Source organism: Chlorocebus sabaeus, chromosome 10 (genome assembly GCF_047675955.1).
Source record: "Chlorocebus sabaeus isolate Y175 chromosome 10, mChlSab1.0.hap1, whole genome shotgun sequence".
NCBI lineage: Eukaryota > Metazoa > Chordata > Mammalia > Primates > Cercopithecidae > Chlorocebus > Chlorocebus sabaeus.
This window is the reverse complement of record NC_132913.1, coordinates 104,058,079-104,067,936: the sequence shown is the minus strand read 5'-3', so window position 1 is coordinate 104,067,936 and position 9,858 is coordinate 104,058,079.

Genomic DNA, 9,858 nt, shown 5'->3' with positions numbered 1-9,858 from the left:
AAATAACAAAAATTTTAAATAAGAGTAAATAAAACAAGGTGAAATCCTTAACCCACTGCCTGGTATACAACCCTCAGCCAGAGACAGTCCTGCCATTTTGATTGCGTTAGGCAAATGAGAGGCGCCCATGTCTTTTGGCATGTTGCAGGAGTAGGATATGATGTTTAGAGTTCCTTAGGGTGAGGTCAGGAAAGCACTACATCCCTCCCTCTGTAAAGATGGGAAGATGTTTGCAGAGGAAGGAGAAATTCAAAGGGACTACCTGGTTGGAAGGGATTGGAGTTGTTTCCCAAAGTGTAATGAGGAAAGAGAGGGAGAACTGGATGCATATTGCTTCCAGCAAGTGTGCTCAAGAGTAACAGAAAAGTAACAGAAAAGAAATAGAAGAAACCAGAGCACAGGGGTCCTCAGAAGCCTGGAAGAAAGCATGGAAACCAGCCACAGGGTTTGGAATCTTATCCGCACTCTTAAGTCGAAGGCCTGGCTGGTCTGCATGGCCTGGGTAACAGGCAGGGAAGTGCAGTGACAACAGGAAGAAAGGAACAAAACTAGCAGTGCTAAGTCCATGCAGACATTTTACAGGTGCTATTTCATTTAATTCTTACAAGTGTCAAATGATGCTTAGACAATTTAAGTGACCTGCCCATGGTCATCCAACTAGTATGTCAAAACCTTACCTTTCCACTACTTCCAAGGGAGCCAAGAAATGACAACTCTAACTCAGGACCTACTGCCAACCTCAGGGTGTGTGGCCTTGGGCATGCTGTGGCACTCAACTCAATTTCTCTGAGTTTACTCAAGTTCTTCGGAAGGATGAGGGCATTGGACTGCATGTTCTTAGGCACTGGATGAAGGAAATGATGATTCACAGAGGCAGTTTGGTGTGATTAAGAGCGAGGATTTTGAAGCCACATGACCTAGCTCAAGTCTTGGTTCACACTACTGCGGTGGAGCCTGCTGATGTTCACCTTTATCCCATTCTCTTTTCCTTCCTTCACACACGGAAGCTTAGCTCGCACAGTCACAAGTGACTAGCTGTGGGCAGTGAGCTGTGAGTGAGATGAAGTGACGTGTCAGTCCTAGTCTGAGGCAACGGAACAAAACCTACATGACTCCTCAGTTTCTGTCTTCTTCATGTTTAAAATGGTGAGGCTGCAATATGGCAGGGTCTCCACCAGCCTGGATCCTGAGTGACTGTATGGATTAGAGATTAGAGCCTCCTGCCTTGAATAGCTAATGAGTGTGAATTAAACCTCTGTTGTTTTAAGCCATTAAGATTTGAGAAGGTTGTTATTGTAGTATAGGCTAGTCTATCCTGACTAATGCAACCATTTACTAGCTGTGTAAACTCCGGCAAGTTTCTTTTTTTTTTTTTTTTTTTTTTTTGAGATGGAGTCCTGCTCTGTCACCCAGGCTGGAGTACAGTGGTGTGATCTCGGCTCACTGCAACCTTCACCGCCTGGGTTCAAGTGATTCTCCTGCCTCAGCCTCCCAAGTAGCTGGGACTACAAGTGTGTGCCACCACGCCTGACTGATTTTTGTGTTTCTAGTAGAGACGGGGTTTCACCATGTTGGCCAGGCTGGTCTTGAACTCCTGACCTAAGGTGATCTGCCCACCTTGGCCTCCCAAAGTGCTGGGATTACAGGCGTGAGCCACCCCACCTGGCCCATCCAGCCAAGGTTCTTAACCTCTCTGTGTATCAGTTTCCTCATCTATAAAATGGAGACACTGATAATCCCTACCTCATAGGGTTGTTGTGAGCATATAAATAACAATATTTTAAGCACTTAAGACTTAAAAACAACGTCTAAAATATTTAAGTACTATGTAAGTATTATTTATCACATTTATTTTGTAGGATGTTTTTCCAGTAACAATAGAAATGATCAGTTTCAATTAATATTCAAACATGCAACAATAGATCTGAGTTTGCATCCTGACATTGCCACTTGCTTGTTGGATGAGTTCAAGCCAGTCATCTGACTTTTCCGAGCCTCTGTTTCCTTATCTTTAATGCGAACAATAATGTCTACCTCAAAGGGTAGTTGTGAAGATACTGTGAGCTCAGCACCTGGCATGTTGTAGGCTCAAAAAAAAAATCCCTTCTTGATTTATATTTTGTAGGTAGGGAGTTTGTGATGATTCTCCTTAAAAAGGAGATACCAAGGCACAGAAGGGAAAACTCCAAATATTCTACTACTAGAAGAAGTTTTCCAGACCAAAGCAATGGAACCCTACCTGAGACTAACCAGATGGCCAGCCTCATCCCCTATTCCGCTCACAGCTCACACTGCCATTGCCTTGTTCTCATGACCTTTCCCGTATAACAAACCATCCCAAAGTTCAAGTCTTGAAACAGTCATTTATCTTACTTCTTGTGGTTCTGTGGGTTGACTGGATTCAGCTGGGCTGTTCTCATGTGGGCTCTTTCATGTGGTTATAGCAGACGGTGTCTGGGACTGGAGTCATTATCTGAAAGCCCAGCTCAGCTGACACCCAAGAGGGCTGCGCACTCCCCTGGGGGCAGTGGGTGCCGGCTGCTGGTTGCGAGCTGAGCTGGCTGGTCAACAACAGCACCTGCATCTGGCTTCTCCTGTGGCTCAGGCGGCTCAGAGCATGGTGGTTGGGTCTGGGTTTTGAGAGGGAGTATCCCAAGAGTGAGTGCTCCGAGAGACCAGATGGAAGTTGCAAGTCTTTTTTTTTTTTTTTGAGATGGAGTCTCACCCAGGCTGGAGTGCAGTGGCACAATCTCAGCTCACTGCAACCTCTACCTCCCAGATTCAAGCGATTCTCCTGCCTCAGCCTCCCGAGTAGCTGGGATTACAGGTGTGTGCCATCATGCCCAGCTAATTTTTGTATTTTTAGTAGAGACAGGGTTTCACCACATTGACCAGGCTGGCCTTGAACACCTGACCTCAGGTGATCCACCCTCCTCGGTCTCCCAAGTTGCTGGGATTACAGGCGTGAGCCACCATGCTTGGCCCCAGAAGTCGCAAGTCTTTTTGGCATTGAGAAGTCCCACAGCATCACTTCCCCTACATCCTACTAGACACATGGAAGGTCAGCCCATGTTCAAGGGGGTGGAGAAATAACGAGTGGGACAGAGATATTGTGGAGGCCATCTTTGGACAGCGTAATTGGCACAGCATCCACACTTCCTCACTGACGGGACATCTGCATAGAAGCCAGGCCTTGTTCCAAGGAGTTGAGGGGCAGCTCCACTCACCCTTGTCTCCTCTGACTGCTGGTCATTCCCTGGGAAGCAAGGACCAACTGCTGCTCTCCAGAGGCAGGCCAATTTGGATAAATGAGTCAACCCTCTACCAGGCCAGGAGTCCTGCACAGCTTCTGGGGCTCACAGTTTTACAAAGAGCACTATAGACAGAGCTCCAAGCCTTGGGTAGAGGCGCTTCCCATTAAACACATTACAAACAAATAGAAGTTTTTTCCCTCCCCTTTTGGAAGGTTGCATTGGGGTCAAGGAGTTGTGGAAATCCTTGATGGTTCAGGACGGGGGCCTTCTGCATCTGACAGAAAGGGGTGTTGAGCAAAGCATCCCTCAGCCAGAATTTTCTAGATGAGAAGTTGGCAAACTTTTGCTGTAAAGGGCACTGTGGTAAATATTTTAAGCTTTGCAGGCTTCATGGGGTCGCAAGGACTCAGCTCTGCCATTATATCCCAAAAGCAGCCAAGGGCAATATTTAAACAAATGAGCAGGCTGTGTTCCAATAAAATTTTATTTACAAGAACAGATGGCGGCCAGAATTAGCTTACAGGCTGTAACTGGTCCACCCCTGCTCAAGGGCTTCCTCAGTTTTAGAGAGCAGATTTTCAAAGGCTTCCATGCCCAAGAGATAACATAGGGCCTGAAGGATCACTTCCCAGCCTGCATCCAACTGACCTCCATTAGAGCAGCCATCCGCGTAACGCCAAGAAAGCCCTAGAATGCCTGTGAGAAAGGCCAGCTCCACAAATGTCAAGTTTTTTATGAGGGTCCCCACTCCCTCCCAGGATCCCAGGGTGAGGTGTTCCCAGTCCCCAGCGTCCCCAGAGGAGAATCTCAACCCAGCCCCGGCCAGGCCCTGGCAGGCCCTCTCTGTTCAGTCAGGACAAGATTCAGACGTGCACCCTGAGACTTCTTGGAGAAAGGAAGAGAGACAGGCGGCAGAAGGAAGCAAAGCAGATGCCGCGAGAACGGGCCTGGGAAAGGCTTCAAGCAGAGTGCAGCATCTGTGGACAATGTGAGCGGCGCTGCGGCCTCCACTGGACGGCCCGCCCCCTGCTTCCTGCTGCAGCTTTTCTTTCGAGGAACAAAACTACATCTGTTTGGCGATATTCTATCTGGAATCGTTAAATAAACCTTTCAGGCCTGGCAAAAAACAGCCCATCTTATTCCAATGGGGGAGCTCCTGAAACGCAGCAGACTTCTTAATCCTAAATCTGTCTGCTGGCTCCCCCTTCCCCTCCAAGCAAATCCCTGCTCACCCCATTCCCTAGCCAGCGACTTGGAGAAAGATGGCACATTTGCCACCTTCAGCTCCTCTCAACGCTAACAGATCCTTGTTTTGGAGTCCTCATGTCTACCTTTTTACTTTTTTTTTTAATTTAATATAATTTTTTTTTTGAAATGGAGTCTCGCTCTGTTGCCCAGGCTGGAGTGCAGTGGCACAATCTGGACTCACTGCAACCTCCGCCTCCCAGGTTCAAGCAATCCTCCTACCTCAGACCCCCTAGTAGCTGGGATTACAGGCACACACCACCATGCCCGGCTAATTTTTGTATTTTTAGTAGAGACAGGATTTGACCATGTTGGCCAGGCTGGTCTCGAACTCCTGACCTCAGGTGATCCACCCACCTCGGCCTCTCAAAGTGTTGGGATTACAGGCATGAGCCACTGTGCCCGGCCTTCATGTTTACTTTTGGTATTATTGTACTTGGTGGTTTCTCTCTCTCTTTCACTAGCTCAATGGTCTCAGCCACACAATACTGTCTGAGCAAACTGGTCCAGGCCCCCACAATTATCTCATCTCCCCATTACCCCCACCCTCACCCTCCTGAGGCCACTGAGTAGCAGGCAAAGCTAAACAAATAAAGGATGGGAAGCCACCCAGCCAGCATTTCCAAGGGCCTGGCAATGGGAAATTACAGGCTCACTGATCAGCTTGTCTTTACGCCCCACAGACACCAGCCTGCCCCATAGACACACTACACACACACCACACACACACACACACACACACACACACACACACACACACACCCCGCAGAGACATACTGCAATGCAGGCTATAGACCCTGTGTGCCCAGCTGTGCACACAGCCCTCTCCCCTTCCCAGTCTCCTCATTCCCTTCCCTCAATGCAGCAGACACTCATTGTCCTAACTCCCCTTTCCAGGAAATCTCTTGCCTCAGCAGAGAGTCATGTCATGGAAAGCAAGAAGCTGCTGTAGGCACATTTGATTTCTGATGAAATTGCTGCTGGATGGTGGTGAGAAATGAGTTTGAACTGCATCCTTCTGCCTCCCCAACTCTTTCCCGCCTGGGAGAAGAATGTATAGACTACACGCTGCAATTTCACAGACAGGCTTTGTTTCTCTGTTGCTCTGTGATTAAACCGCTGCCTCTCGTTTCTAATCAGAAGCCAGGTGGTGAGGCTGTTACCACTCTACCAAGACAGAGGGAGAATAGGGGAAGGAATAGGAGGAAATGATGAAATAATCCAATTTGGAAACAGCCATTGAGGGGTGGAGGTAGCCAGGAATCCCTCCCTAGGGGAAAAGCAGAACCCTCAATTTGGAGACTCTTTATAGGGCAGTGTGGGGATTAGAAACATTCTTTGTAGGAGGAAGACTCTCTTCTAAAATGATTCCTGATTCAGGCCTTGCAGAGCACCTTCCTGAAGGTGAGGCAAACTTCATCTAGCCTGTTTCTCGCTCCTAACACCAGGCGTGGAGCCCCCCCTCAAAGCTGTCCTAAGATCTGAGTTTAGGTTGCTTTGTGTTTCTTTTTGTGCCCTACCTCCCTCTCCCTGATGACACTGAAAGCTCAGTGAGGGCAGAGACTGGTATTCTCTGATTCCTGTGCCCCCATCCGTCCTCTCACCCATCTCACCCATCTCCCCACAACCCCCCTGCCTGGCTTTGCCTATGGTAGAGAGGTTACTGTATTCTCATTCTCCTGCTATGCCTCCAAGTGAGCAGCCTTGGTGATTCTCTTTTGCATAGGTGGAAGAATCGCAGCCTGAGGAAAAGAAGCTCACCCCTCAGGGCCATTGGATGATCCTGTAACTCCCAAAGCAACAGCCATTCTATTTGGCATTCCTGCCTTTTCATCCTGACTGTGGCCAGGCAGGAAAACACAATCCAGCACCACTGTGTTCAGGGCTGACACCAAGCAGTATTTCCCAAACATCAGCCATTCAAGAACTTCTTCCTACTCGGTGCGTTATCTTTGAACCACTTCGATTATTATTTCTCTAATAATTATGTTTAAATCACTCATTTATTTATTTAGAGACAAAGTCTTGCTCTGTCACCCAAGCTGGAGTGCAGGGGCGTGATCTCGGCTCACTGCAACCTCTGCCCCCAGTGTTCAAGCGATTCTCTTGTCTCAGCCTCCCGAGTAAATGAGATTACAGGTGCATGCCACCAAGCCTGGCTAATTTTTTTTTTTTTTTTCCTGAGACTGCGTCTCGCACTGTCACCCAGGCTGGAGTGCAGTGGCACAATCTCGGCTCTCTGCAACCTCTGCCTCCCAGATTCAAGCGATTCTCCTGCCTCAACCTACTGAGTAGATGGGATTACAGGCGCCCACCACCACACCTTGCTAATTTTTTGTATTTTTAGTAGAGACGGGGTTTCACCATGTTAACCAGGCTGGTCTCCAACTTCTGACCTCAAGTGATCTGCCCACCGGGGACTCCCAAAGTGTTGGGATTACAGGCGTGAACCACCACATAAGGTCACACTTATTTTATTGAAATAAAAACACTGCAAGGAATAATATGCCCCAAAACACAGCTTTAATATATTGTTTTCCTATTACACATAAAGACAAAATACATAACTTAAATAAGAGATCTTCCTTCTAATCCCACCTAAAATCAGCTTGTATGCTGTATGTTGCTACACAATGTAGAAAATATTTTAATCTTTTGGCCAAGTTAAGTGATAGACATGTCTCTAAGACTCAGTCCATTCATCTATAAAATAGGAATAATAACTTCTGCTCTGCCTTCATGAGATAATAAATACCTCATGGAGGGCAATGGACAGTATAAAGAGCTATCAAGTAGGAAGGGGATTTTTAACAAAGGACATGGCCAGGAGAATGGCATAAGATGTAATAAACTGGGAATTTTGTAAAAGAATAAATTGCTAAAGGGGAAGAAGTGGAGTGTTATACATACCCAAAAGAACAGAAGCCCTGCACCAGATACTGCTAAGGAGATAGAAATAGTAGAGAAATGTACAGACTATTAAAAGAAACAATACACACCCACGGGAAAAACACAAATAAAAAAGGCCTATAGAGAATTATAACCCTCATTATAATTCTACAGAGCTATGAAGGCAACGCAAAGGGACGATGAGCCTCTAGATGAATCATGGGGAATTCTGCAGTCTTGCAGCCTAAATTGTGGGCTGGGAGGACTTCCTGGAGGTGGTGTTAGAAATCAGAGCTCTGTCTCCTCGGTCGTGAAGGTGTTTCTGGGATCCTTTTTCTGTCTCCCACATCTGAACTCCACATTCCCCTTGGGTTTCAGCCGTGGACAACAGGTGCCCGCTGGAAATGGTTTTTCTGGAGGCTGCTGGTGGTTGGCAGGGCCTCGGGGCCATGGGGAGCAGCAGCAGCATGTCTCTGCAGTGCCCCACAGTGCCCAGCACCCACAGTCTCTCCGAGTCCTCTCTACGGCCATCCGTCACCCCCTCTCATCCACAGCTCTCCATGTGCACTGACTTCCCACTTGAAATCGTTCCCACTGCCGCCTCCAGTGAAACTTCTCTTGCTCACTTTCTGTAAAGCGTTTCTCTCCTCTCAGCAACTTGTCACAGTGCAACTATTTCTATCTCTTACATTGCTGTTTCTCCCTGTCACATTGTAGCTTATCTTGGGGTTGGTCTGTCTCTCTTTCTTTCCCTCTCTCTCTCTCTCTCTGTGTGTTCTATGGCTCTTTTTCCTCCATTGGTATTATCTTCATCCTCCCATCACCTCCTAATCCCCTGAACACCTGATCCGCTGAAGGCCTCCTTCTATGACCCAGCCCTTTCCTTCTGTAGAGCAGATCTGAGGTGACTCTGCTATAATATAATAATAATCAGTGGCCAAGGGACTCTAAGGCAGGGGTGCCCAATCTTTTGGCTTCCCTGGGCCACATTGGAAGAAGAAGAATTGTCTTCAGCCACACATAAAATACACTAACACTAATGATAGCTGGTGAGCTATAAAAAAAAAAAATTGCAAACAAATATCATAACGTTTTAAGAAAGTTTACGAATTTATGTTGGACTGCATTCAGAGTCCTCCTGGGCCGCAGGTTGGACAACCTTGCTCTTGCTCTAAGGTATCATTGTCTGGGGGTTGGGCAGAAAGGTGGTTTTAGAGGGTCACAATGAAACCTCTACCACAATTGCAATAGACACACACCCACACCCACCTACACACCCACACACCCACACACACACACACACACACTGCATGGCTAGGGTGCAACATTGGGCATCTTGCCGATACTTGCAAAACTGTGCCTTCTGCCCAAGAGCCAGAATGCAGAATCAATAATTATTTCTATCCACATCTTTACAAAATAGTAAACAACCCCAAGGCTTAGCCAATCAATGACCTCAGTTCCTGCTCTTTGTCCAGAATCCTGCTCTCTGGACTTTCCCTGTGTAAGGGGCATTTGAGTTGTAACACAAAAGAACTCAGAGCTCAAAACAACCAGAGCAAGCACAGCACACTTTAGAGGCACTTACTGGGGAGTCCTTGTCCCGGCTCTGCCAGATAACCTACAATGTGACCTATTTTGCAAGTCATCACACCTTTAGGAGCCTCAGTTTCTGCATCTGCAAAATGGGGTAAGAACACCTAGTTCATGAGGCTTTTGTAAGGATTATGTAGAATCATTCTTGGAGGTTTCTGGCAGAATGTCTGACCCAAAGAAGAGATTCAGGTCAATGTTTGCCAAACCTGGAGTCGAGTCTTTGCCGTGGACATTTGCCTCTTGGAGCAATCTCTTGACTTTGAAAACTCTGATCCACGATATGGGATGCCCTGTGTTCTTTAAGACCATCTGATGGCACCCTGAGTCTGGTCTCTCCTTCCCTGAGCATAGCAGTTCCAAGAGGACCCACCACGTGACAGCAGCACCCTTGCATGGAGACCTTCACCTTGCATTGTGCCATCTGCCACTGCCTGCCCATCCGACTTGATCCTGGCTGTCTGGAACAAGACCTTCTCTCTGGGGAAAATATTATTGTTTTTTTGGCCACTTGTTTGATCCTCCAGAGTCAATATTTGCAGCGATAAGCACAGTGTGATGTAGCCAGTGGAGTTGTTTATAACTCTGCCCCTATCCTATTGGGTTCTGGTTCCTTCTGGGCCACATTGCGAGGTGAGCAGGTGTGCATTTCAACAGCAGTTGGTCCTGGTACTCACCAAAAGTGCTTTGGAAGAATATGGAAGAGGAGCTGGAGTCTGTTTGCTCCTGTCTCCTGAAGGTGTGCCCTCAGCCTATGCTGAATGCTAAGCAGGGATTTAGGTGACCTTCCCAGGAGGCTGGCGGACGCCTTTCCCTCCTAAGCCTTTCCTGTAACACAAACCTCAGGGCTGCCCCAGTCTTCTCTACTAGATAGTGA